We start from the raw sequence: 25,034 nt of genomic DNA on the forward strand, positions 1-25,034 counted from the left end.
AACTGCTAATATTTTGTTAAGGATTTTGTGTCTGTCTTTCAGGGATATTGGCATATATTTTTTGTGTTTTTGTAGTGCCTTTTTCTGGTTTTGGTATCAGGGAAACTCAGGCCTTGTAAAATGAGTTTGTAAACATTCCCTCCTCTTCAAATTTTTGGGATAGTTTAGGGTAGGTATTAACTCTTATTTAAATGTTTGGTAGTTTGACCTATGAAGTCATCTGTTCTTTGACTTTGGATTGAGTCAATTATATTACTAATTATCAGTCTGTTCAGGTTTCTACTTCCTCCTGATTCATTCTCAAAGATTATATTCTTCTATAATATTAACTATATCTGGGTTGTCCAATTTGTTGGCATATAATTATAGATTTTTGTAGTTCTGTGATAACAGTTACAACATCTCATCTTTAATTTGTGATTTTATTTATTTGGGTCATTTCTCTTTTTCTTGATGAGTCTGGCTAGAGGATTATCAATTTTGTTTATCTTTTCAAAAAAACTAGCTTTTGGTTTCATTGCCCTTTTGTATTGCTTTTTAGTCTCCATTTCATTTATTTTTGCTTTAGTCTTTATTATTTCCGTCCTTCTGCTAAATGTGTGCTTTGTTCTTTTTTTTTTCTCATTCCTTTAGATGTAAGGTTAGGTTGAGATTTGTCTTGTTTCTTAAAGTAGGCTGATATTGGTATAAACCTTCCTCTTAGAATTACTTTGGCTGTGCCCCTTGGATTTTGGTAAGTTGTGTTTCTATTTTCATTTGTCTCAAGGTATATTTTTTTATTTCCTCTTTCATTTCTTCATTGACTAATTGTTTGTTTAGCATGCTGTTGTTTAGTCTCCATGTATTTGTGGGGTTTATTTTCTGTTTTCTGCTTGTTATTTATTGCCAGTTTCATGCTATTTTGGTCAGGAAAAATATGATTTCAGTCTTCCTAAATTTACTGAGTCCTGTTTTGTGGCCATGAATGTGATCTATCCTGGAGAAATGTCCATGTGTACTTGAAAATAATGTGTATTCTTCTATTTTTGAATGGAATGTCATAGATACCTATTAATTAAATCTGATCTATTTTGTCCTTGAACAGCAACATTTCCTTATTGATATTCTATCTGGATGGTCTATCCATTGAAATAAATGGGGTACTAAAGTCTCTATTGCTATTTTTTTCTGTCAATTCCTGCCTCTATTTCTGTTAATATTTGCTCTATATGTTTAAGTGAACCTATGTGAGGTACATATATGTTTAGGAATGTTAGATCCTCTTCATGTTTTAACCCTTTTCTCTTAATTTTATGCCCTTCTTTGCTTTTGTTACAGTTTGTTTTACATTTTATTTTGTCCGATACGCATATTGCTACCCTAGCTTTGCTTTTGTCTCCATTTGCATGAAATATTTTTCCATAATGTTATATTATTGTGTGAGTCTTAGTTCTGAAGTGAATTTCTTGTATGCAGCATATAGATGGGTATCATTTTCTTATTTATTCAGCTACTCTATATCTTTTGATTAGGCCGTTTAGTTCATTTACATTTAAAGTGATTATTGATAGATACCTTGTAATTGACATTTTTTTACTTGTTTTTTGGCTGTTTTTGTAGTTCTCTGTTCTTTTAGTTTCATACATTGGGGTTTGTTTTTTTCCTTTGTCTCATGTTTGAATTCCTTTCTTTTTTTGTATCTTTTTTTTTGTCTGTTTTTTAGGGCAACACCCATATGGAAATTCCTGGGCTAGGGGTAGAATCAGAACTGCAGCTGCCAGCCCACACTATAGCCACAGCAACACCAGACCTGAGCTGCAATGTGTGACCCACACCACAGCTTGCAGCAATGCTGGATCCTTAACCCACTGAGCAAGATGAGTGATTGAACCTATATCCTAACAGACACAATATCAGTTTCTCAGCCCACTGAGCCACAACCAGGAACTCTGAAAGTGTTATTTTTCTTAATTAAAAAAATAGTTTTATGTGTGTTTGTGTATCTATTGTATGTTTTTGGATTGTGGCTACCATTAAGTTTGCATATATATTTATCCCTCTAAGGTAATAGTCATTTAAATTCTAACATATTCTAAAAGCTCTACATTTTTCTCCCCCCTCCATTTTTTATGTTCTTTATATCATATTTTATACCTTTTATGTATTCCTTAGTTACTTATTATAGTATGGTTGATTTTATGACTTTCGTCATTTAACATTAACTGTTCTTTTAAAGGATTGATCTACCGCCTTTATTATAAAATTGCCTTTACCAGTGAAATATTTTCCATCATATATTTACTTATTCTTGTTATGGCCTTTTCCTATTTGTTTAAAGAAGACACTTAAAGATTTATTGTAAGACCAATTAGTAATGATGCAGTCTTTTTTGCTTATCCAAAAACTCCTTATCTCTCTTTCAATTCTGAATGATAACCTTGCTAGGTAAAGTATCCTTGGTTGTAGTTTATTTGCTTTTATCACTTTAAATATATCATGCCACTTCCTTCTTTCCTGTAAAGATTCTGCTAAAAAATAAGCTGATAGCCTTATGGGATTATTCTTGTATGCATCTCATTATTTTTCTCTTTCTGCCTTTAGAATTCTTTTATTTTTAATTTTTACCATTTTGCTTATGTTATGTCTTGGTGTGGATATCTTTGGGTTCATCTTATTTGGGACTCTCTATGCTTCCTGGACATTAGTATCTATTCCCTTCTCAAGGTAGTGAAGACTCAGCCATTATTTTATCAAATACATTTTGCCCCTTTCTCTTTCTCCTCTCCTTAGTACCCCTGTATTGCAAATGTTAGTATGTTTTATGTTGTGCCAGAGATCCCTTAAACTGTCCTAATTTATGTCTTTTTTCTTTTTGCTCAGATAGGTAGTTTCTTTTATTCTGTCTTTTAGGTTACTTATGAATTCTTCTGTATCACCTAATCTTCTATTGATTTCTTCAAGTGTATTTTTCATTTCAGCTATTGTATTCTTCAGCTCTGATTTGTTCTTTTGCGTATTTTCTAATTCCTTGTTGACATTCTCTCTGTGTTGGTCTAGTCTTCTTTCAAGTTCAGTGAGCATTTTTGTAACTGTTGCTCTGAATTCCCTATTAGATGACTTAATTTATCTCTGTTTCATTAGTCCCCCCCACCCCTGGGGTTCTGTCTTATTCTTTGTTTGCAACATATTTCTCTTTATTCTATTTTTTGTTTGACTTTTTATGTTTTTCTCTATAAATTAGGCATATCAGTTACCTCTCCCAGGATTGAAGGCATCCATGATAGGAGTGTCCCCATGTAGACTGAATATGCCTGGTGGCTTTGGCAGAAGTGCTGGTGCTAAAGTATGCATGGGCTAGGCCTTTTCCAAGGGCATGCTGAGAGTCACCTCCTTTGCATGGCATTAGAACCAGCCAGGGCTTCTCTCTAGGTGTGCAATGGACCACTGCTTTGTTGCAAGGGATCAGAGTCAGAGCCCAGCACAGGCTGGGGTGACATGCTGGGGTTTTCTTGGTGGTCCAACTAGTGCACCAATTGCTTACTTCCTGAGAAAAAAACATTAGATAGGATTTTTTTTTTAATTCATGAGATGTATCTTTGCAGTTCCTTACTATTTGCATTCAAAAGGAATGTGGGACATGACACATTTGAAGAAGTAATTGAAAGCTTTTTTCATATTTCATCAACCCTGAGACATGTGTAAAAACTTACTCTTACATTTTATCTATCCAAATGAGTTCTTTCCAGAATGTTCCTTCATAGATTAGAGTAAAAAAACTCAGTTTTGGATTTCTCAGCCAACTCTAGAATCTCCTATGTTCTTCTGTAGGGCACTTACCAAGTTAATATCTGGAGGTGAGTATGGACTCTTTTCTCTCACACTACTGCATGTACTACTACTACTACTACTACTACTACTACATGTAATCAACTGGTAGATTATTTCATTTATTAATTAATTGATTGATTTACCAAAAGTATTTCATCATTCACTTTATGTAAACTCTGATCCGAAACCTAAGTTTATAGTGGTTTTAAAAAAAAGGACAAAAGTTGCCTTTGTCTTATGAAATCTGTTGATCCCAAAGAAACCAGAATGTTAACAAGAAATTGAACTTCACTTAAAGAAAGAGGAGGCCAAGAGAACTATAGGGGCAAGCAATAAGGCAATCTATTCTTATTTGGCAATCAAATGGAAGAGAAGGACAGTCTCATTAAAAATAACTTAATTCTAAATGACACTTTACTCTTTGCTAAATGAGAAGGTGAGGAATATTTTAAAGAAAAGAAACAGTTGGGTTGAGTGCTCTGCTTCTGGAGGAAGTATAAAATATAACAGGTTGTGCCACAGTAGAAATTAGAGAAGAGAGTGAGAGGAGTCAAGGAGAAAGATATGGAATTTAAAAGTTTGGCTTGAATGAGGAAAACAAGGAAGACCTTGTTGACAAACATTTTGGTTGTGGACTGATGTAAGAGGGTCTTTTGTAACAGCAATAGAAAGGAACTTAGAAGTGATCAAAACATTTTTGTTCATATTTCATAGATGTTAAAACATATATTTATATATCTACATTTTAACAGCTCTCAAAATAGGATGCCACTTATATGTGATAGCCTCTTTTAATCAATTATTTTTGATAAAAAAGGTTAGTATATTTAGCAGTGTACCTATACACATATTTATATTACCGGATTTTTTTAAATATTAAAAATTAGAATAATTTCATGTATAGAAATATTATAAATGTAATATAGAGTTTCCACATATCTGTCTGCCATTATTAACATGTAACATTAGTATGGTATACTTGTTATAACTAATGCTGACCTATTATTTTTAACTAACATCCATTTATATTTCCTCTGTTTTTACCAATATCTTTCTGTTCCATGGTCACACATTAGATATCATGTTATATTTAATCATGTTTCTTTATGCTTCTCTTTGTTGTGATACTTTCTCATGATTTCCTTGTTTTTGACAACCTTCAGAATTTTGAGGAATACTGGCAAGGTATTTTGCAGAATGTCTCTCTACTGGGATTTTGTTTGTTTGTTTTTTTGATCATAATTAGACTTGGGTTATGGATTTTGGGGAAGACTGCAAAGGTGAAGTGCTATTTTCACCATTTTGTAGCAGAGCACATACTATCAATGTGACTCGATGATGATATTGAACTTAACTACCTGAATAAAGTAGCATTTATCAGATTTCTCTATTATAAATTTACTATTTATCCCCCCTTCCTAACTATACTCTTTGAATGAAAGTAGTTATATGTAACCATATTTAAAGAGTGAGAAATTATGCTCTATATATTTGAGATGGAATATCTATGTAAAGTTTTTGCAACACACATTTGTTTTTAAACAGTTGCAGGGAAAAGAATAGAGGAATCATCACTCAGAAAACTTTCAGCAATATATTTTTAAAAATTATTTTCATTTTCATTGCTTTTGTCTTACTTATGATGTGTAACTTTTTTCCTTTATCATGAATGTTATCCAATGCCATTTAAATTGGTTGAACATGAATTAGCTGTTTGCCCACAAATTCTTTGCTTTTTCCTTAATGGTATTTTGCACTCTTGTTTTTTGCATCTTTGTTTTCTGTTGTTTTATTATATTATAAGCAAAGCACCACAAACATGACCACCAAAAGTTCATAGTTTCAAGGTAAGGAGAGAAGGCAGAGAAGAATCAACTGTTATGACATGAGCTTTCCTATGTACATCATTGATGACTCAGAAAATGGTTAGCTTTGAAAGGTTTTGTAAGCATCTGGCTCAAGAAGGGTACTTGCTCACACCAGAGAGTCTCAAGGGTTTTACCACAGGGCAGGCAGTACCTGCAGAAGGATTAGCAGAAGTCAGTTAGAGACCAAAGTGCATAGAATAAGAAATGGATGGCCTTTACGAGGGGAAAAAGTAAGAGTGTGCTCATAAAGATCATGCTCAATTTGTACTCGTAAATGAGTGATCATTGGGTAACTATTATTTTAAATAATTTTGCATAGAAATTATATAACCGTAGTCAGTACTAGCTAAATACAAATGCCATTGCTGATTTTCCATTCTTCTCTCCTATACTTCAACATCTGGCATCTGTGCAAGGAGAAATGTTAGAAAATGGTAGGTGCTGAAGCCAATGACTACTTTTCTGTGCAGAAGAAAGATTAGTTAGATGTTGTATAAAATTTTGTTTTACAGTATAGTGGAATTACCAAAAATGAAAAACCAAAAAAACTGAAGTAACCAGAAATCTCTGAAGGCTCCCTGAAATGTCATCAAGGGCCAGTGAAGAGAATCCAGTAGAGACTGAGGGCAGTGGCATCATAAGAGCTTGTCTCTTTCCCAACTGTTCCTATCAAGTTCACCCCTATTTGATAGGTCCATCACTTTGTGAAATAGAAAACTCAGGCACAAAGAATGACCATGTTTCCAATGAATACAGAATTTGTAAGAAAGAAGTAGAGCCAGGCATTTCCCTCTCTGGCCATTATTTTGAACTTTAACCCCATCTGCTTTTCTATAATGAACAACTTTAACAGGACATGATGTGTATGACCTGTTAATATGCTTACTTGTTTGTGTAGTCAATTGATTATTTCTTTCATGTGTCCTCTTATTTCTCTTTGTTTTCTTTTTATCTCTTCATATCATTAATAATTTTTTTCAATAAGCTCTGTCCAGGAGTTCCCATCATGACTCGGTGATTAATGAAACCAACTAGTAGCCATGAGATTGTAGTCTTGATCCCTGGCCTTTCTCAGTGGGTTAAGGAGCCAGCATTGCCATGAGCTGTTGTGTAAGTTGCAGACATGACTCGGATCTGGCATTGCTGAAGCTGTGACTTGGGCTGGCAGCTATAGCTCCTATTCAACCCTTAACCTTGGAATTTCCATATGCCACAGCTGCATCCCTAAAAAGACAAAAGACAAAAAAATTAGTTCTGTCTAGAAAAATATCATATTTGTCTAATATTAGAAAATAAAGCCTACAGAAAAAGTCAGCAAATATTTATTAGGAAAACACACAGATTTTAAATTGAGATAGAATTGATATATAACATTGTGTGCATTTGAGGTGTGCAGTGTAATTCCCTCAAGGTCCTTCCCTCTTGTACTAGAGAGCAGGATTTTTTTTCTTTCTCATAACTGAATTTTTTGAGATATAAATATAAATACACACATATATATATATATATACACACATATGTGTATATATACGCATATATGATTTTTTTTTTTTTTTGCTTGTGGGTATCTAGCTTTCCCAACACAGACTATCCTTTTTCCATTGGTTATCCTTGTCAAATATTACTTGACCATATAAGTGGAGAGTTATTTCTGGTCTCCCTATTGAATTCCATTTTTCTGTGTCTTTATATTTATGCCAGTACCATGTTGTTTTAATTACTATAACTTTGTATTATAGATTGAAATCAGAAAGTGTGATGCCTCCAACTTTGTGCTTTCTTAGGATTACTTAGGCTATTAGGAGTTTTGTGGTCCCAAAAAATTTTAGAGCTTTTTTTTTGCTATTTCTGTAAAAAATGCCTTGTTATTTAGGGTTTGCATTGAATCTATAGAACGTGTTGAGTAGTACAGACATTTTGACAATGTTAATTATTCCAATCCATGAACACAGGATATCTTTCCATTTGCTTGTGTGTTTTTCAATTTATTTCTTCAAAATCCTATAGTTTTCATTGTACAGATCTTTCACTCTCTTGGTTACATTTTTTCCTAAGTATTTTATTGTTTTCAATGCAATAATGAATAGAGTAGTGTTCATTTATTTTTCAGCTATATCATTGTTAGTGTATAAAAATGAAACTGATTTCTTTATGTTGACTTTATATGCTGAACATTTACTGAATTTGCTGATTGTTTACACAAATTTGTTGGTTGACTATTTAGGATTGTCTCTGTTACCTATGTCATCTGAACTAATGACAATTTTATTTATTTTTTATGATTTGGTTATGTTTTATTTCTTTATCTTGCAATTGCTCTAGTTAGGACTTCCAGTACTATGTTTAATAAGGGTGGTAAATAAGGTTATACATATATCTCCACTTTGATGTATCAATCTCTCTCCTAGGTATTACTGTGGAAAAGGAAACACTGGTTGGAAAAAAAAAAGCTTGCTCAAAAAGTTTTATACTAGTCTTATACTTATTATAATGGTAAAACAAATACCCATCAGCAGACCATATTAGCCTACAGTGAAAATGAATGAAGTACTGGTATACACAACAACTTGTATGAAAGTTAAACACATCATGCTAAGATAAAGTCAGGAATAGATTATATTCTCTATAATCACATTTGTTTGAATCCAAGATCATGCAACACCATTGTATGGTGGTAGATCAAAAAATGGATGCCACTGTGTAGAGAGAATTGGCTAGAAAGAGTCGAGGAGATACTGCAAGGTCAAAGTTGGATATATTTCTATGGGCTTAGTTACAGGTGTGTTTAAAATTGTCAAAATCTACCTAGACCATCAAGTTATATTCTCAAGACCTGGCATTTTATTGTTTGTAAAAGATTCCTTATTGAAATAAATTGGGGGATCAATAAATGGATCAATAGAAAAATACATAAATTGCTAGATAACATTTAATAGAGGAATTTGGTAAGAATTCCAGGTGAAGGTATTCACTTTGGGCAACATTGATAGATTTCACTAATCTAGTTATTAAATAACTCAAGAAAGCAGTTTATTGCACAATAATATTTAACTTAGAAATATGTAATCAAATGCTATATATTCTTCCATAATATGTTGGCACATGCATATGTAGAAACTAAAGAAGTACATTACAAAGAAAGAAGCGATTAAAAGATAGAGAAAGAAAATAAATTAGTAAAAATAAAATTAACCAGAAGTAAAATAATATGGCAAGACCCTTGCTTATGCTAATGATAGTGTACTGTGAAAAAAAATGAGATTGACTTTACTATCTAGACAAATAAATGTATATATATACTTTTTAAATTAATAAGGAGAAAAACAATTTAATAGAATAACTTATCCAAGCACAACATTCATAAAAGGAGAATATAATGGCCAATATAATCTTAAAAGTCTTTCCCTCTTCAGTAATTATCAGGAACATACAATTTAGAGCAAAATTGCATTAGAAAAAACACTTTTTCATCTCATTACATAAGCAATAAAAATCATGATACTTGATACTGGTATCTGTGAAAAAAACAAGTATTTCTTAATGGCATTGAATTCTGTATTACAGTGTTTATATATTTTGAAGATAATTTAGTAGTAATTCTCAATCATAAAATATACCAGCCTTCTCCTTATTTGAGAAATTCATAGGAATACTTACTCCAAAGATATCAATACAGGGGCTTGAGTTTTTCTCATTAGGAAAATGTCTGAAAGTAGGCTTTATCACTATAGTCCCTAGAAATTTATTTTTTTTCTAGTTTTCTTCTTAGACATCACTGGTCATCCATTGCCTAGTATTCCTTCCTGTTTTGCATCTACTTTAAAGAGCTCTATTTGAAACCACACTGTCACCTATATCTCATTGGTTATTATCTAGCCAGGTCCATGTGAAGAGAGGCTGGAAAATGAAGATTTTATATTTTCTTTAAAGTTTTAAACTAACCTTTCTTTCTTTCTTCTTTTTTTTTGCTTTTTAGGACCACACCTGCAGCATATGGAAGTTTGCAGGATAGGGTTCGAATCAGAGCTTCAGTTGCTGGCCTACACCACAACCACAGCAATGTGGGATCTGAGCTGCATCTGTGACCTATACCACAGCTCACTGCAGTACCAGATACTTAACCCACAACATGAGGCCGAGGATCAAACCCGTATCTTCATGTTTACAAGTTGGGTTCATTACCATTGAGCCACAATGGGAACTCCATGATTTTTATATTTTTAAAATCAACAGAATATTTTTAGAGTAGTTTTAGATTTGCAAAAAAATTGAGAGAAAATGCAGAGATTTCCCATATATACCCTCTCCCTCCTACATACAGTTTCCATGTTATTAACATATTGCATCAGTATGGTACATTTGTTGCAATGGATGAACTAATATTGATGAATTATTATTAACTAAGGCCCATAGTTTACCTTCTTTGTGTTATATACTCCTGTAGGTTTTGACAAATTTATAATGCCATCTCTGTACCATTTCTTTTTTATTATTTTTTACTATACTTTATAATTACCATTTCTATATCATACAAAATGGTTTCATTATCCTAAAAATTCCTGTGCTCTGTTAAACCCCTCACTCTCTGATTCCTTGGAAATCACAGATTTTTTTTAATTACTCTGTACTTTTATATTACTGAAAATGGTTATATCTTGAGGTAGGTCATAACTAGAGCAAGATGAAAGACATTTCTACCTTTACTCTAAATGCTTTTGTACTGTCTAGATTTTTTGAAATAATGTTAAATCAGTTACCAACATAAAATAATGCATTTCTTTTAGACTGTAAAACTAGATCCAGGCATATTATTTGCAGCAGAAGTCCTTGAATGAGTGTCTGCCTTGGTTTAATACCTTATTCTGACATTTATCAGTTTTGGAAATTTGGAAAATTATTCTATATCTCTGAAGATAATAATAATAGGAAACTCGTGGGTTTGTTATGGGAAATCAATTAGATGCTGTATATATATTTCTTACCATAATATCTGAAACACTTGCTCAATAATTAATGTTATTATTTCTATTATTACAACATGAGGAGTTTAAACTCTAAACAAAAATATAGATCCTTGGGAGTTCTCATTGTGGGTCAGCAGTAATGGACATGACTAGTATGCATAAGGATGCAGTTTTGAGCCCTGGCCTCACTCAGTGGGTTAAGGATCCAGCATTGCTGTGAGCTGCGGTGTAGGTCACAGATGTGGTTCAGATCTGGTGTTGCCATACCTGTGGCATAGGCTGGCAGCTGCAGCTCTGATTCAACCCCCAGCCTGGAAACTTCCATATGCTGCACCTGTAGGCCTAAAGAGAAGAAAATATATATATGCATACACACACACACACACACACACACACACACACACACATCCTTTCATTTGGGTAGATGAACAGTAAAATGGAATATTAAGAAATCTGGAGATTTTATTTTTCCTGCAGTGCCTCCTAAAAATCCCAGGGTGCTGTTTACTTATAGTGGATTGGGTGTGTTTTTAACTTAGGTATGCATTCATATTCTAAAATAAAGTATTATTATTCAAAGGGAGATTGATCATTTTCTAGACTGAAATTTATTCTTTCCTTCTAAAGTATCATGTTTAATACTTCACGAAATAATAGAAGCATCAACCATAATAATGTGAAATGACTTACATGAGGCTGTAGAATAGAAATAAATATGCAAGACAAGAAAAATTATAAACATTAAGGCAAATGGAATTTAATATAATATAACAAATAATTCATCAAAGAAGATAGCTTTGAATTAAATTCTAGAAAAGAGCAAAGCTAAAGATCTCTTAGGGATACTAGCTGATATGACAGCAGCAAAGTCTTCATACAAGATTCCTGCTTGAGCCTGAACTTGTGGTGTGGCTGTCTTTGTGGGGAGATCATACCAGCAGCTACCCTGCTGGTTCCAAGTAGAGATTGAAATACATGTTGAACCAATATGTCTCAGCAGAGCTATCTCAGCTAGGCTAAACCTAGATTGGTGATCTGCAGACAATCCAGAGACACATGAATTAAATAAATAAATGTTGAATACTGGTAAAATTTTATGTTGATTTCTACGCAATAGCTTACTGATGTATCAGACAACATTTTCTATTAAAATTATTAATCATGTTAGTAGTATTACATCTATTAAGAGTATTTGGGATTCAAAGTTGAAAGGAGGATAAAGCACTAAACAAGTCTAAAATATAAGTGGAACTGAAACAGCTACTTTCAAAAAAGTGTCAAAATTCCATATTGAAAATTTTCTCATCTTTATGTTGTGGTGGAATTTGTACTACTTTGACTAAATATACCATGCAACAAAAAGAGATAATTTATAATCTGTTTCTTTTTCTTTCTATTTATACTTATAATTTTTTAGCATGTTAAGAGGAAAAAATAATTATTATAGTGAGACTGTAGATAACTTTATTCCATATTTTACATTCACAGAGATAAAAAAATCCTCATTCAAGGAGAATGAAATTTGGTTAACTAAGGATTGAATAAAAATCTGTTTTATACATATATATATTTGTTTTCCTTGTAAATATAGAGCCTTTCTATTCAGAATCAACCTAAACATAAATTTGCAGTGCTTAACATGGTATTGGATAGATTTGGGATACACAGAAATAGAACAAACATATGCTGACACAAATGTATTTACTAGTGATTCATTCTCTAATTTTTGTTAAAGTTATTCTCTAGATTTCAAAAAATAAATTGGTTGTTCTAAATTTTTATTTTTATTTTTTTGTCTTTTTGCCTTTTCTAGGGCCGCTCCCATAGCATATGGAGATTCCCAGGCTAGGGGTCTAATTGGAGCTGTAGCCACTGGTCTACGCCAGAGCCACATCTGCAACCTACACCACAGCTCATGGCAATGCCAGATCCTTAACCTACTGAGCCGCATCTGCAACCTACACCACAGCTCATGGCAATGCCAGATCCTTAACCCACTGAGTAAGGCCAGGGATCGAACTCACAACCTCATGGTTCCTAGTCGGATTCGTTAACCACTGAGCCAAGATGGGAACTCCCGTTCTAAATTTTTAATAATCTTTTGATATTTTCCACTTTCCTAAAAGTAAGTCATTGAAAAATACAATCAAATTTTCATTTAATAAAACCTTCTGATAGAAGATTTATTAACAATATGACGTAGATGAAGATTTGGCCATCTGCTGGTGGATAAAACAAGCTGTGTCATATAAACATTAATCATATAGAATGAAGAACAATTCTATTAACTTTTCAAAAGAATGGCAACGTTGCATTTAAATACCCATTTTATAAAGTGATTGTTCTCAGGGGCCTTCTTACTCCTTGTTGTTAATTAGTTAAACAATATTCTTTATATTTAATTGTCATGTCATAAGGTTTCAATAAATAAAGCAGTGAAAGCACAAGGAATGAGATACACAAATCTAGCATTGCCTTTCTAAAACATTTTAAAGTATATATTATAGGATAGAAATGTATAAGTTATGAAATGATTGATAGACAAAAAAATGAGCAACAGAATGGCTCCATTTTGGCAGCATGTAATTTATAAGAAATACCCAATGATGTTGATGTGAACAGAAAAATACTGCTATAATGAAGTAAGGAACAAACAACAGTGCCATACTGGTCTCAAAAGTGGCACTAGAGAATGGAGATATAGCTGAAAGCCAGTATCCATGATACACTTGAAAATGAAATTTATCACGTCTCATTTCTGCTGTGGAAACATGGAGTGGAAGTGGAGGAGGAATGTTGTGCTTACTCCTTGTCAGAGAGGCTGGAAAGACCTGGGCTCCACTTCTCCATAACTAAGACTGCAATAAATCACAACATTTAGCCTGCCATCTCTACCTGGGAGATTTGAGGATAATGCCAAGTCTTTCCAGAGTCCTCAGCCAACTTCTCTGTATGACGTAAATATCATCTTTCATTCAGTCCTGTATGTCATGAGCCTTTTTTATAATTTGAAAATTAAGACCTTGTCTAGATTGAAAACTTCTAAAGGATGAAATATAGTACCTTATGGGTGGGAATTATCTTTCATTTAGGCTGTATAAAAGCAGAAAATACAATTGTTTTTATCCTAACAACAAATCGAACAATATTATCAAATGAAAAATCATACCTATTGTGAAGCCATCAGAAAGCTGAGGTCCTAAGGCAGTGAGGTCAACTGCATTCCAAAGATTAGAATGCCTCTTTTAGGCCAAACTCTCTACCCTCTGGTAGAATGTTGAAGGAAGAGACAGCCATCTTAAAAACAGGAAAGAAACCACCTAAAATTTAAGAAAATACCAGCTGTAGGCTAGCCTATAAGTTTATCATCTCTCAGAGCCTTGGACCTGAAGAAGCTCATATTCATTTTCAATTACATTTCATTTGTTCTCTGTTGGGTGCTCGTTGAAAAACTGGAAGCAGGGAAGGCCACAGTAGATACCTCTTTGGTGGTTCATAGGTAAAAATCCTCTTTCATTCCCTAGACCACTTTATTTTGTGAAACAAAAGTCTTAACCCACAGACAAAGAGGCAGGAAGACTCAGGGAAGAGAGGTATAAGGAAAGGTCATGAAAAACTGGATGAGGAATAAAGATCCCCCACCTGATGTGGTGTAGGAAAAAAAAAAAAGAAAGTCAGCTGACACTAATGGAAGAGTGAAGGAAAAAGATATCTCTCCCTGAGGGAGAGACCAGGAAATACCCCTAAACTCATCATGAACCTTGAACTGCATAACAGGTGAGACAGTCTACCACAAGGAAAGGGCATTTTCTTCTATTTCTCCTACAGCAATCTGGTGTACACACATGCCAGATTGCTGTAGGAGAAATAGAAGAAAATGCCCTTGTTTTGGAGAGATGGTCAAGAGATATACTTGGGCCCAAGATCCTGTTTCGACATGAAGCAGAGGTCTCTCACCCCTAAGATTTCCCAAAGATACAAATTATAATTTGACTGCTGTGATAGGGAGCATTAGAAATGCTGAAAAAAGGCCACCCTCAGAAACAAAGAGAACAGAGCCTGTCTAAGAACAGAACAGGTGAACTAAGAAACCCACTGCTGTACTACAAGTTACAGTGAGTAATGCACACTTCTGTCTTCTGCTGAGGGAGAGACAAGGACATAGGGAGAGATGCCCACTGTTGTAAAGCAAGGAACTTGAGTAACTTGACCACCCATGGTATCACTCTAAGCAGAATGAAAATATTAAATTCTTTGGTCAGAAGTGTATAATTCCAGATGGATATTTGAATCTACATGAAGAGACAAACAGAAATGGAATTCATAAAAATAAACATGTACAACAGAAAAGATTTCTTATAATTGACTGAATAAAGTAAAAATAGCAAAAATACACTGTTTGTAACAAAAATTAAATGTTTGAGAAAATAAAATAATAGGAAGAAGAAAAATGATATGTCATCTTTTAAGGTTCTTACATTTCTTGATTTGGAATTATTTCCAAATCAGTTTAACTAGCCAAACCTATTGTGATCCCAAAATTCAACAAAATAAGAAAGTTATAAGAAAGTAAACTACAAAAAAAAAACTTACATGAAAAATCTTATCAAAATGTTAGCAAATCATATGTAGCAATATGTGAAAGGAATAATACACTGAGGCCATGTTGGGTTTCCCCTAGAATGTAAGATTTTTTTTTCAAAATTCAATTTTAATTTACAATATTACCAGGATAAAAATGAGCACCATGTGATCATTACAGTAGGCAGAAAAGTGTTGGACAGAATGCAATATTCATTTGTGATTAAAAAATAAAATATTCAGGGGTTCATATAAAAACTGGAGAAGGCCATCTGTGGAAACAGCTTCATGAAGCTAACCTCATGTTTATTGGTGAAAGGCTGAATTCTCTTGAGTTTGGGAATAATGTCACTTTGTCTTTTCTCACCATTCATAGTCAACATTGAATTGTAGATCCTTACTGCAATATATGTATATATCCTTATATTCCTTATTATGAGTAGAAATAAAGGTAGAGATAGGAATAGTAATAGAATAAATATTTGAAGAATAAATATAAACAGATAGGAAAAGACAAAGTAACATTTTATTTACTCTAAGATGACATATTCATCTACATATAATCCCAAAGTATCTACAAAAAAAAAAAAATACTTGTACTAAGGTTAAAATTTTAAAAGGTCACAGGACATAGTGTTGACTTATAAAAATCAGTTGTTCTTCTATATGAATAAAACACAGGTAAAACATGTAAGTGTAAATAGAAACAAATATGTATACAAACTCTGTTCACTACAAACTACAGAATATTGTTAAAAGAATAAAAGATCTAAATAAATAGAGGTATATAAGTTGTTATTTGATTAGAATACTCGATACTGTTAAGATGACAATTCTTCCCAAAGAGATACAGATTCAACACAACCTAAAACATAATCTAACAGGTTACTTTGTGGAAATTAAAGTTTGATTCTAAAGTATATATGAAAAGCGAGAAGACAGAACAGCCAAGTTAATATTTAAAAAATTAAAAATTGGGAGTTCCTGTCGTGGCGCAGCGGAAATGAATCTGACTAGGAATCATGAGTTTGTGAGTTCAATCCCTGGCCTTGCTCAATGGGTTAAGGATCTGGCTTTGCCGTAAGCTGTGGTGTAGATCACAGATGCAGCTCGGATCTGGCATTGCTGTGGCTCTGGCGTAGGCTGGCAGCTACAGCTCCATTTTGAGCCCAAGCCTGGGAACCTCCACATGCCACGGGTACAGCCCTAAAAAGACAAAAAAGACAAAAATACATACATACATACATAAAATAAAAAATTAAAAATTGTAGTAATCAACCTGATTGATTCAAGTCCTGTAATAATGAAAACTGTGCAGTATTGATAAAGATAGGTATATAGCTATCTATTCAATTTTTGTATAGACAATTGACTTCACAAAGGAAAAGTAATTCAAAGGTGAATTGACAGTATTTTCAGTAAAATATAGTAGATACATAAACTGCTCAATGCCAAAAAAAGACATGCAATATGTCCAAAATAATTTAAAATAGATCATAAACCTGAATACAGGAGAAAAAAAAAACTATAAAGTCCAGCTGTAGAATCATAGGAGATCATTTTGACCTTGAGCTGGCAAAGTTTTCCCAATAGGACACATATAGCACTGACCATTGGACATCATGAAAATTAACCCCCCTTTTCTTAAAACTGCTTTAAAAAGTGAATAGACAAATGATAGCTTGGGGAAAATGTTTATAAAACACATGTAATAGAGGCCTTGAATTCAGACAATTTATACAACCCTTATAAGTTATAATTTAAAAAAGTACATAAACAAATTATTTAAACAGACACTTTTACAAACTAGGGGGAGGTCAAGAAAAGTACATGAAAAGACATCCAAAACCATTAGTCATTGGTACAGTGCAGTTTAAAACAATATAAGATATAATTTTACACTTACTATAATGAATAAAATTGAAAAGACTGACAATATTAAGTAGAAACAAGGATGTTGACCAGATAGAGCCATTGTAAATTTCTTGGGGAAATGCAAAAGTGAAGCAAATTAGTTGGAAAACAGGTTTCTAGTCTTTATATAGTTAAATAAATTCTAAACATTTTAGTGATCCCTTTTCTCAGTATTTGCACAAGAGAAATGGAAACACTTAAGACGTGCATGTGAATGTTTTTAGCTAAGTTATTTATGACAACCTCCAAATAGAAAACAATTCAATGTTCTTCAACTAAGTGGATGAACTTTGTAAAACTATGGCTTTAATATATAAAATGAAGTTAAATAGATCATCTACCACTTGTTTTTTATGGTAAACATTAAATAAGCTAGCACATATGATACCACTTAATTTCTTAATCTATCTATTCTAAAAGCTATAAATATTAGCTCTTGCTGCTGCTGGTACTACTACTGGTATGGTTATAGTGGTGTGGTAAGGGTGGTGTGGTGTGGGTTGTGACTGTGGCTACTATATCTTCTGGAAATGTATTCAGAGAAGAGGCAGGAGAAATAAAATGAAGAGAGCAATTAGTAAAGATTTAGGCTGTGTAAAATTAACATAAATATGAAGTTGAGAAATCCCAATTATAGAAAGATAGAATGAGTTTGGAAAGAAAAACTATATATAGCTTCCAAAATAAACAGACTTTTCAAACCGAAGAATATTAGTAGTGAAATATTAAAATATTTTCTTGTGAAAAATGTTTGCAGATTGGCAAAATTTGTCTAACAAATCAAGAAAGAGCATAAAGATGAGAAGAGAAACAAAGAAAAAAACAAAATTAAGCTTTAAAACATATATACTAATTGTATTATTACTATAATTATAAATCAAAAGAAAGTTTTAATGAAAAATTTAATTAAAATATGTATATGTGTGTATATATACTATATGAATGTGTCATTTACATAATTAATTTTAAACATATATAATTAAATTCCAAAAATCAGCCCTCAGTGTTCTCACCTAGACAAATACTAAAATGTGTCAGCCATACCAGTCTGCTATAAGTTCTGGCTTCATATTATCTCAATAAACTCAATTATTTCTAGAAGCCTGTTTTAATCCAATTTCCCAGTTATACAAATGGTAACTTTATCCCATTTTCTATTTTTTTTCTTGTCTTTATTTTCTAACGGCATTACTGAGGTATACTTTATATACAAAGTAACTATATGTACTTAATGTGTATTATTTGATGAATTAGGACATATAAATGTCCATAATATCCTCACCACAATCAAGGTAGTAGGCATATCTAACACCTCTAGAGTTTCCCTGTATCTTCTGTGTGTTTGGTAAGAACGCTTAACATGAGATATACCCTCTCAACAACTTTTGAAGTATACAATACTGTACTAACAGTTATAGGCTCTATGGTGTACAACATATCTCTAGGACTTATTTATCTAACATAACTGAAATTTCATATCTTTTCAATAACAATTCCCAGTTTCCTCTACCTCCAAGCCACTGGCACCACTTGTTTTCTCTGCCTCTATAAGTTAGATTAATTTAAGTACCTCTTTAAGTGGAATAAAGTATTTTTCCTTCTGTGACTAGCGTATTTCACTTAGCATAATGTCCTCCAGTTTCATTCATGTTTTTGCAGAGTAAAAGCTGAATAGTATTCCGATGTATGTATGTACAGTATTTTCCTTATCACTTCAACTGTCATTGGACACTTGGGTTGTTTTCATACCTTGGCTTTAGTAAATAGTGCTGCAGTGAACACAAGAGTGAAGATTTATAGCTGACATTTTTTGATTTTCACAAGCGGGATTGATGGATCACATGATAATTATATTTTCAATTTTGAGGGAATCCCCATACTCTTTTCTATAGCATTTACATGATTTTGCTTCTCTACCAACAGTGTACAAGACTTCCACTTTCTCCATAATCTCACCAATATTTATTTCTTTAAAAAATAAGGTATTATAACAAATGTGAGAAGATATCTCATTGTAGTTTTTGATTTTCATTTCCCTGAAAACTAATGGTATTGAACATGTTTTCGTATACCCTATTGGCCATTTGTTTATCTTCTTTGGAGAAATATCTATTCAGTTCATTTCCCCAATTTTGAGTTATGTTGTTTAACTATTGAGTTTTAGGAGTTGTTATATATTTTAGAAATAACCCCTTATCATGTATATATGATTTGCAAATATTTTCTCCCATTCTATAAATTGGGTCTTCATTCTGCTGATTGTTACCTTTGATAAGCATATTTTTGTTTAAGAATTAATATTAATCATTCTCAAATGCTTCCCCCCAAAAAAAGAAGGAGGAGAATTTCCAAACTTATTTTAACAGGCCAGAACTACTCTGACACCAAAGCCAGACAAAGACAGCATTTGAAAAGAATTACAGGCTAGGAGTTCCCGTTGTGGCTCAGTGGTTAATGAATCCGACTAGGAACCATGAGGTTGTGGGTTTGATCTTTGGCCTTGCTTAGTGGGTTAATGATCCAGCATTGCTGTGAGCTGTGATATAGGTCACAAACACTGCTTGAATCCTGAGTTGCTGTGGCTCTGATGTAGGCTGGCGGCTACAGCTCTGATTCAACCCCCAGCCTGGGAACCTCCATATGCCATGGGAGCGGTCCAAGAAATGGAAAAAAGACAAAAAAAAAGAATTACAGGCTAATATCCCTGATGAACATAAGTGTAAAAATTATCAACAAAATAATAGCAAATCAAATTCAATTGAAAGGATCATACGCCATGATCTAGTGGGATTTTACCCTGGAATGCCAGGTTAATTCACCACAAACAAATCAATAAATGTATATCACATATGAACAGAAGGAAACAGAAAAATCATGTAATTATCTCAATAAATGCATAAAAATCTGGAGTTCCCACCATGATGCAGTGGAAATGAATCTGACTAGTATCCATTAGGATGTGGATTTGATCCTTGGCCTTGCTCAGTGGGTCAGGGATCTGGTGTTGCCGTGAGCTGTGGTGCAGGTTGCAGACATGGCTCAGATCCCAAGTTGCTGTGGCTGTGGTGTAGGCTGGCAGTTGTAGCTCTGATTCGACCCCTAGCCTGGGGAACTCTGTGCCATGGGTGTGCCCTCCCCCCAAAAAAAAGCCAAAAAAAAAATCGCCTAAGTAGATGCATAAAAATCATTTGACAAAATTCATCATCTGTTTAGAATAAAACTCTCAACTCTCAATAACAGTGGGTATTAAGAGAATGCACCTCAACATAATAAAGACCATTTGTAACAAACCCACAGCTAACATCATATTTGTCAGTAAAAACTGAACATTTTTCCTCTAAGTTGAACAAGATAAAAGGATGTCCACTTGTACCACATCTATTCGACATAATGCTGGAAGTCCATCCAGAGTGCAAAAGAAATAAAGGACAGGGATCTAAATCAGAAATAAAGTAAAATTATCTATTTGAAGATGACATGATTCTATATGTAGAAAACCCTAGAGATTTCCCAGAAAATCTTGAACTAATAATCAAATTCAATAAAGTTGAATAAACAAAATCAACATACAAATCAATTGTATTTCTATACACTATCAATGAAGCATCTGTAAAGGAAAGTACAAAACAATTCCACTGTAATAACGTAATAAAGAATAAACTATATAGGAATAAAGTTAACCATTAGGTGAAAGACTTCTATGATGAAAACTACAATGAAAATATTAGTGAAAGAAATTGAGGTATAAAGATAGACATTCTGTGTTCATAAGTTTTCTTAATATTATTACAATAGCCATACAATCCAAAGTAATTTACAGATTCAGTGCCATTCTCATAAATCCCAATGGCATTTTTTTTTTACATAAATGGGAAAAAAAAAGTCCTAAAATTCATGTGGCAGCATAAAAGACCCAGAATTGCCAAAGTAGTCTTGAACAAGCAGAATAAAGCTGGAGGTATAACCTTTCTTTATTTTTTAATTTTTTACAAAAAGTTTATTGAAGTATATTTGATTTAAAATGTTGTGATAATTATTGCTGTACAGCAAAATGATTCAGTTATACATGTATACACATCCATTCTTTTTCAGATGCTTCTTGATTTCAAAATATATTGCAAAACTACAATAATTAAATGAGTATGGTACAGGCATAAATGCATTTATATAGACCAATGGAACCAAATAGAGAGCCTAGAAAGAAATGTATGTGTGTAAGGTCAACTGATCTTTGATAATGGTGCTGAAGATACACAATTAGGAAGGATAGTCTCTTCACCAAATAAATGATATTGGAAAAATTTGATTCCACATGTAAGAAACCGAAACTAGACCCATACCTTACACTATACATCTAGTAGATTGAAGACTTAAATATAAAAATATTAGATTATAAAACTCCTAGAATGAAAACATAAGAGAAAAGCCTTTGGACATTGGTCTTGGCAGTGATTTCTTGGATGTGACACCAAAAACAGAGCCAAGTATCAGAAATAACAAGTGAGACTATATCAAAATGTATTTATTTTCTTCAATATCAAGACTTGCCTAGTATTTCTTTTTGCTTATTTTCTCTAGCAGTTTCCTTTGTCATCTCACATGTAAGGCACTCAGTTACCTTTGTTTTCTGACTCTTCAACACAAGCAAATGAGTGCTTTTCAAAGAGTAATCAAAAGCTATAAAAGATATCATCAAAAACATTAAGCAAAAATAAAGGTGACTAAATATACTAAGCCACACTTAAGACCTTTGAAATCTTTTAGTAAATGTTATTCAGCTTTTTACCCAACCAGTATCTACTAAGGAAAAAATGATGTGGAATAATGAAGATATTTTCTTGAAAGTGTTGTTCTTCTACTAAAAAGGTTAATGCATTTTTAAAAATGCATTTGAAGATTTATTCTCAAGGGTTTTTTTTTTTTTTTTCCCCAAAGGACTCTTTTCTATCATACTAAATAACTGTAGTTTTTTTTTTTTAAAGCTGTTTGATGTGGATTCAAGGAAAGTAAAATGCAGAAATGTACATTAACAGAGAAGGTTTATGTAGCTGTTAGAGCAATGCTGCTGATTCTAAGGGAACACTGCTTTTGGAATAAGAAGATATTCTTTGTTTTCAGATAAACTCATTATCAAAATAATTCATGCTTCTCATCATTTTCTTTAACACTATAGATGATACATTTAAGTAAAATGCATGCGAGACTATTTCTAGTGATACACAAAACAACTAGAAACTCAGTATCTGCCTAGATATGTGTGCGTTTCCTGTGGTCTACACTTTTTTTCAACATCAATTTAAAAAAATGTTTTTTTACACTAGGATTTCCTTGAATGTACCTTCCTGTATCTCTATCTCACACTTGTTCTTTACATTTAAAAGAATTGTACCCCCTCTTCCCTCTTTCTCTCTCTCTCAGCTGTTAATGCTATACTCTTTTTAGATAGATTTAATTGTTATATAGCAAATAAAAGAAATATTTTACAATAAATAAATGGAGGCACAACAGAATGAAAAATACTGAAACTCCCACTAGGTTTCTTGAGTATTCAATTTTTTTCTCCCTCAATAAATATATTTGTTTCAAAATGATTTCAGCCATATCACCAGTTTGGGTTTGTTGAAGGATTCTAAATTGACTATCTTAGAGTTATCCCAAATTTGACTGATACTCGCTGGTGTCTCTTTTTCATATAAGGCCTTAGGCATTTGTTCTGATCGGTACATACTCATCTATTATCTGATTTTATATATTTGTAGTCTTTCCACTGCTTTACAGATGGCCTCTCAAAAGTGACCTTACATAGCTAAGATTTGCCAGGTTATGTTACAAATTTCTCATTCAGTGGGCTAAGGATCTGGTGTTGCCATGAGCTGTAGTGTAGGTAGCAGACATGGCTTTGATCTGGCATTGCTGTGGCTATGCTGTAGGCTGGCCACTACAGCTCTGATTTGACCTCTAGCCTGGGAATTTCCATATGCCTCAGACATGGCCCTAAGAAAACAAACAAACAAACAAAAAACCAAAAATAGATATTTCTTGCTCATGCTTTTCTTTAGTTCCTGAATATTTATACTGGTAACATATTTTTGTATAATGAGTTTTTTTTCACCTAAAACACCATACACACACACACACACACACACATTCAAAGTGAGATGACAAATCAGAAAAAAAATATACTGTCATATTAGGAATGAAGTCATTTTCTTGCCAGATTTTTTGATAATGGGATTTAAACTTCATGAAAATAAAATTTAGTTAAAATCAGCAAATACTTTATTTTTAAGTCATTTGAAAAATAAATGGTAGGATAAATCTTACACAGTAAAAGATCAAAATTCTTCCCTTTGAAATTAATATTTAAAGGGAACACAGCTACATACATCAGAAATGCTGAAAACTTAAATATTTAGAGATCTAGAGACCTTTTCAAAATGATTTATTGTGTATCGTTGCTTAGGAAAAGTGCACATATTCACAAAACTTCATAAAAATTTATTAATAGATTCTTAGAAGTCAATTCTTGCCTTAATGCTTCTAAGATACTAGGTTAAGAAACTCTGGACTAAAGGTTATATGTTTAAAATGGTCATTTATGCTTTTAAAAACATGAAGCATCTCAATACAGTTGTTTTTTCAAACACACATCTGGATGTGCTGGTAAATCATAAGAGACCTTCTTCAATGATAATAATAGTCTCAGTGTTGTTTATTTTTTATGAGTTATTTTACAAATATAAAAATAAAGGGCATGTTCTCATTTGGAATGGATAAACAATGAGATCCTGCTATATAGCACAGGGAAGTATATCTAATCACTTGTGATGGAATGTGATGGAGGATAAGGTGAAAAAAAGAATGTCACTTTGCTGTACAGCAGACATTGACAGAACTTTGTAAATCAACTCTAATAAAAAAATGAAAAAATGTACACAGGAAGATGTGTGTAGATTATATATATATAAAAAAGAATGATCCAGAGAGGCTTTGGCCTGAGATGGCCACATAGAAGACTCTTGAACTTACCTTCTCTCACAGACCCATCAAATCCAGAGCAGTACATGGGGCAGTTCCATTTGAAAGAAATCCAGAAACAAGCTGATTGACTCCTGTGTATCATGCAAATAAGAAAATACATCAAAACAGGGAGAAAAGGCTGAAACACATTTTCATTATATACCCCATCCTCAGCATCGTGACATACAATCCAGAAAGAATTCGAGACCCAGCTTCTCAATGAGAAGCAAAGGATTTTGTTTCCATGTCTAGTGCCCTAATTTTTAAGATTTACAGTAGAGGGACAGGGTGCTAAAAAGTACATAGCTGTGAAAGCCTGGAGACCCACTAGATTATTGCAAACAAAGAAGGTTCAGAGAGAACAGACATAAACACCCATCTCCCAGTCTTCCCCTGAAAAAGGCATATTTGCATACTTTAAAAATTGCTGCCTGAGAGTTAAGCTTCACTTAGCACATTTAGAGGTTAATTGCAATTTTATCAGGAGACAAGAGAGGCCTACAAGTGCTGTATTCACATACTTCCTCTGGCTCACTCCAGGTCACCAGTGTTTCCTTGGAAGGAACTTGTACACCTGTGGTGTTCCAGCTTTTGCAGCTGCCACCTAGAGGACATACCCCTTGATTGCCTAGCTCTCCTGGCCAGCAGGGCTTACTTCCTTGGGTCTACAAATACGTAGCAAAGAAACAGTTTTTAATGAGCTCTCTCCCCAACATACTATCAGTTTAGGGATTATCTTCTTAGAAGTCCATGTGGACAGTTGTATTATCCCTGGTCTGTTAATTGTGTGTTGTTATCTTAGAAAAACCTTATTTCAATGTAGCAATGTAGCATATCATATTTCTATTGCTTAGGTATGCAATGGCCCATTTAATATCCT

Source organism: Phacochoerus africanus, chromosome 15 (assembly GCF_016906955.1).
Source record: "Phacochoerus africanus isolate WHEZ1 chromosome 15, ROS_Pafr_v1, whole genome shotgun sequence".
Taxonomy (NCBI): domain Eukaryota; kingdom Metazoa; phylum Chordata; class Mammalia; order Artiodactyla; family Suidae; genus Phacochoerus; species Phacochoerus africanus.